Below are 9,858 nucleotides of genomic sequence, written 5' to 3' on the forward strand. Positions count from 1 at the left end.
ATACATCAACTTTCACCGTGGACGAAGCGGAGTCCAGCCCGGGGTCGTCACATGTGGTTGCCGCTCATTCGTCGGATCCGCCGGGCGCGCCGTTCTCGATCCCGCTGCCTCAGCTCACTCTAGCCCGGCCTCAGCTCACTCTAGCCCGGCCTCAGCTCACGCTAAGCCGGGGATTCCACTCACGCTAGCCTGGCCTCAGCTCACTCTATCCCAGCCTCAGCGCATGCTAAGCTGGGGCTTCCCCTCACGCTAGGCCGCTGTTTTTCTCGTTGTGAAAGCGAAACTACTTTGTTTGGTCTTCCAAAAGAGGACACGACTACAAATCAGTGGTCAAGTTGTATTTACAACACTGTTCCAGAACAGTTTAACCCAAATATCCAGATGTGTGCAGCGCATTTTATGGAGGACTGTTTACTGATCCTGGGAGAGTAACGTTAGACTAAAATGCCGGCAGTTCTGACTCACGTAAGTACGTTTTCATTTAAAGGATTTGCCACTGATGATTCAAACGCGAGTTTTGGGCAGTAGAGTAGCACTTGTTGTTTGTCATTTCTCTGATCACAAATGCAGACAGAGTTTTATGTTTACGCGGCATGATGCAATGCAACGCAACGCGTAAAAAGACAGTATAAGTCATTATAATCAGTAATTATGTCCCCACTGGATGCAACAAATGCATTATTAACATTCATTATCATAATAATCACATTCTTAATAATGAATAATCCAAGTAATATCTCTATTAAAGGGGTCCTATTATGCTCTTATAAAGTTTTTTTTTTCTTTTGGGGGTGTACTAGAACAGGCTCTCATACTAGGTTGTTTTTCACATATTTTACATTATTACAACACCTCTCTCCCCAGTCTGGCATGAACGGCTCGAATAGTTCCTGTATCAAATGAAGGCCCGCCTTCTGGAATATGAAATATGCTGTGATTGGTTAGCTGGGCCAGTGTGTGTTGTGATTGGCAGCACTCGGCGCCTGGTCGGGAAATGTCATGCCCCTTGCCATAGCCACCTGCGAGCTTCAGTGTAAAAATTGCGTCAAAATCAAATCAATTTGAGCGCGATTTAAACCCGGATGATTGTAACCACTCTAAGTTCGTCTGCCTTGGGAAAGCTAGCGTGTCTCCGACGTAGTGATAACACTCATTGTCTTCTCTAGTGCAGCTCAACCAGGTCTCGTCCCATTCGTCGATATTTGTGATATCACAAATCCCGGAAAATATGCGTTGTTGTCCAAACGAGTCGTTCGTTGTAGTTTTTGAAAAGTGATTTCTGTGAAATAAAATATCTCCTTTTGAATTGGACTTTGAGCTTTGCAACTTCGCAGATCTTTTTTATGCTCAAACAGCAACATTACAGACTAACTAAAGTTGAAAAAGTGAAAGCATAATAGGACCCCTTTAAAAAAGTAAAGAAAATTAAAATGTTTCTTCTTGTTTTTGTCTTTTGTTAAATCAAGTTACAGTAGAAACATGACAAGAAAGCTTTCTTGGCTAAGACATGTCAAAAAGGCAAACATGGCGATTAAACACTGGGGTGTCATACTGACATCTTCTTCAGGCAGCTTTAGTCACTTTCTGTGACAGGACCACTGAGGGGACTATAAAGCGTCAGTAAGCGTCTTACTGTTGGTAATGTCTGATGGTAAATGGAACTGTTAACATGCACAAATGTAGCAGTTTCGTTTCTGGATGCACACAATGTACAAGTAAACAGATATTTTCACTGCACTGCAGCATTTAGGAATAAATGTGCCAGCTGTCTAGCAAATTGTGCATTATTTTGAACAGAACATATATTTAGAATGAGTTTCTAATATTTGAGACTGACCGTCAATGACATGCCCACTTTACCAAGACCCACTTAATGGTCTATAGATTGGTGTACATAACATCAGCAGTAGCAGTAACTGAATGACAGCCTCAAGTATTCATGTCATGCCTGCCTCCCTTAATTAACATCTCTATTACACTGTGGCATACCTGTGCACATAGTATGTATTCCAGACCCTATTTACAGTCATCTCAAATGTCAAAAAGTAACCCAATTTACCTGAATCTGCCCAATTAAATAAAGCATTTTACCCCAGAACAGCAGCTGTGGGTAAAGTGTGCCAGATGCTTTTAGGGTAAGACATGTCTTCTCAGTAAACTTTACCTCTAAATGCTATTACTATAAGAAATATAAATAATTTAAATATACTGAATATTAAACCGTTGCATGCTGGTTAATGAAAATTATACTAAATAAATTATAAATAAATGAATACTTTTATTCAGCAAGGATACATTAAATTAATCAAAATTGCTATTCTTTTGAACTTTCTATTCAAAGAATCCTGAAAAAAAATAATTCAAAATTTTCAGTTTTTTTATATTAAGCAGCACAACAGTTAGTTCCCTGTCGATACTACACTAATACTGCGTCTGCTAAGATGCTATGGGAAAAAGCCTTTTTTCTCCTGAACTGAAGCCTTTTTTCAATCACGCAGTGAAACTGCATGGCCATTGGTTCATGCAGTATATAAAAAACGAACCAATGGCTCGGCCACGGAGCTGCACGAGCCTATGGCGACAAAGCCCGCCAGAATGGGCGGGGAATCTGGCTATATAAGCTGGCATTCGCCACAGGATTTTTAGATTTCTTCTCCTTCAGCAACGACTCTACGCTCAACACTGATTCTGAAAGCCTGCTCGCTGTTGACACACCTCGTAGCTGGACTGAGACCTCCCTGCTCGGCTGACCTGCTCTCTTCGCGCCTCAGCAGTTTTGGTCCTGTTCCCCTGCCGCCATCCGGCGATTCTGAAAGAGCTTATTTCTAGCAGGTAAGCGACGTTGTTGCAAATGTCGCGCTGCGAGTGTGGCTCGTGCAGGGAATCTTGCACGATGCAGAAGGGCAGTGAGTGCGTCACCTGTCTGGGCAGCCCCCACGCAGAGACTGCTCGCTCACTGAGACGGAATGCTCTCATTGAAAGCATAAGTCTCGCTCTTCTCCACTCGCGGACCGCCTTCACTGAAGGCAGCCCCGCTCTCCCGTTTCTCCTCTCTCAGCAAGCCTCGGAGAGAGAAACAGCAAAGCCTGGGAGCTAAGCAACCAGGTCTGAGCGATCTCACGCCGACACAGAGCCTGTGTACTCGCTCTCCCTGCTGCGCTTCGATCCGTGTCTTACACATAAAGATCAGCGCCCCTCGTTACCTCGAGCGACTCTATCCTCCTAAGTAGATCAGAGCAGATGCTGCCAGCGGCAGCTTCGAATTTGTGTGTCACTACGGCTGCACTCACAGACACGGGCTGCTTTTACCATGAAAGCAGTCTGCCCCTATTCGTTCGCCCCGCCTCCCCATTCTCATGTTTCTCTCCTCCCAGTTACCTCGGAGGAAGCAACGGCGAGCTCGAGGGTTGGGCGATCAGGCTTGAGCAATTTCATGCCGGCCCACATCATGCGTGCTTAATCTGCCAGTGTGTGTTACATGCGAGGATCAGCGCCCGTCGTTACACGAGCAGCTTAATCCTCCTAGGCAGATCAAAGCAAAACGCTGGCAGCTTCCATTTGTGTGTGCGTCGCTGAGCCCCGCCTCCCCCGCTCTTGTGTTTCTCTCCTCCCAGTTACTTTCAGGTAGAAATGGCGAACTCGCGGGGATGAACGATCAGGCTTGAGTGATTTAATGCCGGCAAATCCCCCGCGTGCATCACTCTTCACGCAGCTCTTTGATCTGCCAGTGTGTTTACACGTGAGGATCGGCGCCCCTCATTGTCGAGCGGCTCAATCCTTCTGGGCGGTTTGGAGCAGAACGCTGTCACCAATGATTCAATATCGCTGACAGCTTTGTATTTGAATGCGCCTCTCGCCTGAGACACTGAGGCTGCGCTGCTGAGACAGACCGCTCTTACTACGAGAGTTCATGTCTCGCTCTGCTTTGCTCGCGGCTTGCCTTCTTCAATGAAGACGGCCCCGCCCCTCCCCTCGTCCGCTACGAGCGGATCTGAGAAAATGCGCGCAGTATTTTTGATCTGCCTGTTTACACAAAGATCATCAAAACTCCTCTTCTAACGAGTGGTTTGATCTTTTTAGGCGGATTAAAAGAGAACACTGTCACTAATGATTATCACTGACAGCTTCAAATTGGACGCGTCTGGGCCACGCCCACGCTGAGGCAGCACACACGAGGGCTGACTGCTCTCGCTATGAGAGCATTAAGTCTAGTGAAGCATTTTTTGAAAGCATTTTCAGGGAAAGCAAATTTCTTCTTCTGAGTGTGGGGTCCCCATACAGCGACCAGCCTCTCAATTTAACCCAACCCCTTGTCACACGGGCTGAGGCCTGGCAGGCCATCCCTGTAGTGCCAAACTGGGTGTTGGAGATAATAAAACGAGGTTATTCACTGCAATTCACCCGAAGACCCCCGTGATTCAGCGGCGTGGTTCCCACCTCGGTTTAGAGCAAAGACGCACACGTCCTGCGCTCAGAGGTGATGAATTTGCTGGCGATAGGAGCTGTAGAAACGGTTCCCCCAGCTCAGAGTGAGTCAGGCTTCCACAGCCGCTACTTCCTTGGTCCCAAAAAGGATGGTGGCCTCCAGCCCATCCTCAATCTCAGACACCTGAATCACGGCCTCATGAAAAGGTTGTTCAGGATGACTACGCTGATACAGATCCTTGCGCAAATTCGCTCAGGAGACTGTTCTTTTCTCTGGACCTGAAGGATGCATACTTTCACATCCAGATTGCCCCCCCGTCACAGGCGATTCTTGAGATTCGCTTTCGAGGGAGTGGCTTATCAATACACGGTCCTTCCCTTCGGGCTGTCCCTGGCCCCCCGCACTTTTACGAAGTGCATGGACGCGGCTCTCTCCCCTCTGAGACAGATGGGAATCCGCATTCTCAACTACCTCGACGACTGGCTCGTTCTGGCCCAGTGGGAGGCAGAACTAGAATCACACAGGACCCTCCTCCTCAGCCACCTAGAGCGCCTGGGACTCAGGGTCAATTTTGCTAAGAGGACGCTGTTCCCCAGCCAGCTAATATCGTTCCTGGGAACAATTTTCGACTCAGTTCAAATGAGAGTTGCGCCGGAACGGGCTCTGGCCATACGGAGACTGGCGGCCTCCTTCGAGATTGGAACCACTCGCCCTCTCAAAACGGTTCAGAGGAAGCTGGGCCTTATGGCTGCAGCATCGCCAGCGCTACAGTTGGGTTTGCTTCGTATATGCCCCCTTCAGCGCTGGCTGAAACCATGGGTTCCATCCCATGCGTGGCGTCACCGGCGCCTGCAGGTCAGGGTGAATCAGGCCTGTATAACAGCCTTGGCCCCCTGGAAGAGCTCTCGCTGGATGGAACAGGGCATTAAATAAACGAAACAACTACCTTACTAAACATTAAATAAACTTAACAACTACCTTACTAACTATTAATAAGCAGAAAATTAGGAGTTTATTGACTCTTAGTTAATAGTTAATGTGTTCCCTAATCTAAAGTGTTACCCAAATATTTAATTTCATTTAATCAAAATAAAGATAAGCTTCACAGTCTATACAAGAAATGTCATGCCTATCCAGGTGATTTACTTTTTTATTGGCTTTGCAAATGAAAATAGAGTAAAGTATATGATTTTAAAATAAGACCTACTGAAAATAGGATGATACTCCTGCTCCATGTTGATGAGATATTTGCAGATGGACCGGGTATCTCATAAAAGATTAAATGGCGAAGATGTGCAGTCCGCACTGAACTTTCATCTTTATCAATGTACATCACAGTTGATAATTCATGGTAGTTGAATATATTTACAGCTATAGAAATAAAAAAATATGAAGATGCAAACGAAATAAGTTAGAGCTGCTGAATGACTCTGTAATTAGTGCTCTGAGTGCTAATAATTGTGGATGGATGTGTAACCAGCTACCCGATTGGTTAAAATAATAAAAAGGCTTTTTAAAGAAAAACTCCACCAGCTGCACAGTAGATATGATGCAATAACAGAACAATTATAAACACCTGTGAAGCTGGGCATGGAACATTTTTTTGCCAGAATTGATGGGTTGTGCATTAAGGTTTATTGTTTGGATGTTTTAACTAACACTTATTCTTTGTGAGTTATTCTTACTTTGAGTATCATAAACCGATCCTACTGTAATTAATCCCCTCCAGCAATTTCACCAGACACACAATGAAAATTATTTGTATATTATTTCTCTAGAACTTGATTTATGTGTTGAAAAGAGGCCTGGAGGGTAGTTCATGCTTTCCAAAATCTTGCACGGCACCACTTACAGTTTGTATCCAGGACATTGGTTGAATCTCCGCATTGCTTCCTTACGGTTTTTCAATCTACTATCGGAATAAAGGCAAAAAGACCCCTTCCCATAATAATAATAATTTCTATTATTATTATTGCTATTAAACTACTTTGATTATTTTGTCCAATTTCTAAAGAAAAACGGACTAATTATAGCTATTTAACATTTGATTTGAAAGTCACAGTTTTGAAGATTTAATGGGTCTAAACCAGAAATTATCAGACTATTGTTACTCTTTATCATTTATTAACAACTTTGTATTTATTAATAAAATTTAATATAAATATCAGTTGTCACAAACCTGTTCATATTCAGCTTTGCCTTTATTTACTCCAAATTATATTTCTCTGTCTCCGCTCTCTCTGTTTGAGTAAGAGTTTCATTTAAGTGTTTTTATGCATTCATTTTCATGCTAAATAGGAGATGAAAAAAAAATCACTATGTCAATGTCAATTTTATTTATATAGCACTATTAAAACAACACATGTTGACCAATATGCTTTACATCATCTCAATATACAAATCAAATAAAGAAAAGAAAAATCACCTAAAACAACAACAATATCAATAATAATACAAAAATTATCAACAAGAACAATACGCCATGGCAAACAAATATGTCTTTAGCTGTACTTTGAAAACATGTACAGAGTCACCATCCCTGACATGTAAAGGTAAGCTATTCCAAAGTCTTGGCGCTACTGCCGCAAACGCACAATCCCCTTTTCTGGCTCAACTTAGTCCTTGGAATTTTAAGTACATTTTGAGTTGTTGATCTCAATGTTCTTCCACTCTGATACTCAATTAGCAGCTCTGATAGATAAGTAGGTGCAAGGCCATGCAAAATAATTTATACACTAATAAAATAAAATTAAAATCAATCCTATACTGTACCGGAAGCCAGTGTAGAGAAATCAAAGACGGAGTAATATGTTCACGTTTTTTAATATTCATTAACAGTCTTGCGGCAGCATTTTGAACCTTCTGCAGCTGCAGGATAGATGCTTGACTAATACCCTTGTATAACGAATTACAGTAATCAAGTCTTGATGATATGAGAGCATGAATTGCAATTTCAAGACTCTTAAATGTCAGACATGATTTAATCTTGGCCAGATTTCTCAAATGAAAAAAAAAACAACTTGAATTTACCACATGATTGATCTGAGTGTTCAACTTCAGGGAGCTACAAACACCCAAGTTTTTAACGTGTTCTTTGACATACAAAGACAATGGGCCAAAATTAAACTCTACTTCATCCCTGGCTCCTCTAGGGCCGAACACCACAACCTCTGTCTTTTTCTCATTTTCTGCAGCTGCAGGATAGATGCTTGACTAATACCCTTGTATAACGAATTACAGTAATCAAGTCTTGATGATATGAGAGCATGAATTGCAATTTCAAGACTCTTAAATGTCAGACATGATTTAATCTTGGCCAGATTTCTCAAATGAAAAAAAAAACTTGATTTTACCACATGATTGATCTGAGTGTTCAACTTCAGGGAGCTGTCAATACAAACCACCAAGTTTTTAATGTGTTCTTTGACATACAAATACAATGGGCCAAAATTAAACCCTACTTCATCCCTGGCTCCTCTGGGGCCGAACACCACAAGTCTTTTTCTCATTGAGATATAAAAAATTAGTGTTACTTGGTTTTAAAGTTTGTGAGAACTGATCTTCTCAATACACCAGCAGTATTTAAAGTTGATACTTCAATCCATCCCTACTGATTTTTGATGTGTTCTTACAACTGTGTGGTGTGAGACAAACGCATTACTGGCAGGATCAACCAAGCAGCCACATGGAGACCGTAATGTGGTCTAATAGAACTTTAAAATAATAAAAATAATTAATTTTAATAATGAATAAATTAATAATAATTTTCCTACTGCCTGCTGCAACCAATAGACATAAGATGAACTCCAAAGCATGATTAGGCTCTTGTTGTTCTCTTTCACTAAGCCTCTAAAACACCCCAACACCTCCCCCATGAGAACAACATAAATATGAAGCGGTGTCACTCCATTTCCCTCTGCACACCATTTCAGCTAAACGACTGGCCTGGGTCTCCCCATCACAATAATACAGTGGCATCAAAGGATCCTCAAGCAGCCCCTCATCACCAGAGAGAGCGACACATAAACTGCTGGGGGTCAGGGGTTAAGCATCCCATCTCTCGTTAGCATTTTATCCAGCCCGATCGTTGACAAGCCACTTTCCCCGATGATATTTTATAGAAGAACAGATGGTGGTTGACAATATTGGCTGTGAATGTTTCTCCATTTTAAAACCACCATAATAAAAATGCATTTACTGAGTACTATGTGGATTGAAGTTGAAATATTGAAGTGTCAGAACCTTGGGAGATAATAGTAATCATCCTCATATTATGTATTAATGTGGTGATAACATGAGGAATCAAATGCTCATTGATCTTTGGAGATAAATGTGCTTCATGCACTATGAAAACATACTGTAACTTTCAGGACTCAAAATTTTTTGGATTTAATGTGCAGAATGCTCATGTAAATTTCTGCTCAATCACCTGGATTGCAGTTTTTAGGGTGAGGAGAGTAGGGTAAGATATGTCACCTCCACATAAACGTATTTAAAAAGGGTTCATTATAATTTTTTTTGTCAACATACATTTTCTACAAGGTATTAAAATGAAATGTCAAAGCAAACTTATTCAGGTCTAACATGCTAAACAACACTGAAGAAGGAGCACATCACCGATGCATATAATGCCAGGTCTGAGCAGAAGATTTTGCTGCATTAGGTACGGTAGCGGTTGTTATTTATTATTCATGTTGGTTGCCATGCTAATGGAAAAACAAATCATGCATATGAATTCATATATTCTTGCTCTCGAGTAGCTTACATAACTATCACCATGACATGAGTAATAGAATGTGATTGTAGCCATGCAAATTACCAATAATAACAAATAACTAGATTCTGAAGAAACTGTGAGAGGTGCTTACCATGGAAGAACTAACTGCCACAATCTCAGAATTTTTCCTATTTACTATGTATGGCAACTGGCCCTTTAAAACGTTCCCCCAAGGCAAACCAGTGCTAAGATATGGCTGGAGCTCCTAGGGGCCAAGAGATGGCTGAATGATGTAGCTATACAGTTGCTAGGGTGCTCTGGATGGTTGCTATGGTGAGACTACACTGTAAAAAATTTATCTGTAAAATACTGGCAGCAGAGACGCCAGCAATCTACTGTATGAATACTGTGAAATTGCTTTACAGCTTATTACCGTAAAAAATGAAATACAGTATTTTCCAGTTTTTTTTATTTTACAGTAAAATACTGGCAGCAGAGGTGCCAGCAATAGACTGTAATTCTATGGTATTAATACTGTGACATTAATTTACAGCCATTTAATGTATAAAAAAAATACATGCAGTACATTTGTGACCCTGGACCACAAAACCAGTCATAAGGGCCAATTTTTTGAAATTGGGATTTATACATCATCTGAAATGATTATTTCAATTTACAATACGCTCTAAAAAAAGGGTAACATTATAAAAAACCT

This window comes from Sinocyclocheilus anshuiensis, unplaced genomic scaffold (genome assembly GCF_001515605.1).
Source record: "Sinocyclocheilus anshuiensis isolate Anshui unplaced genomic scaffold, SAMN03320099.WGS_v1.1 scaffold2571, whole genome shotgun sequence".
In the NCBI taxonomy this organism is placed as follows: Eukaryota; Metazoa; Chordata; class Actinopteri; order Cypriniformes; family Cyprinidae; genus Sinocyclocheilus; species Sinocyclocheilus anshuiensis.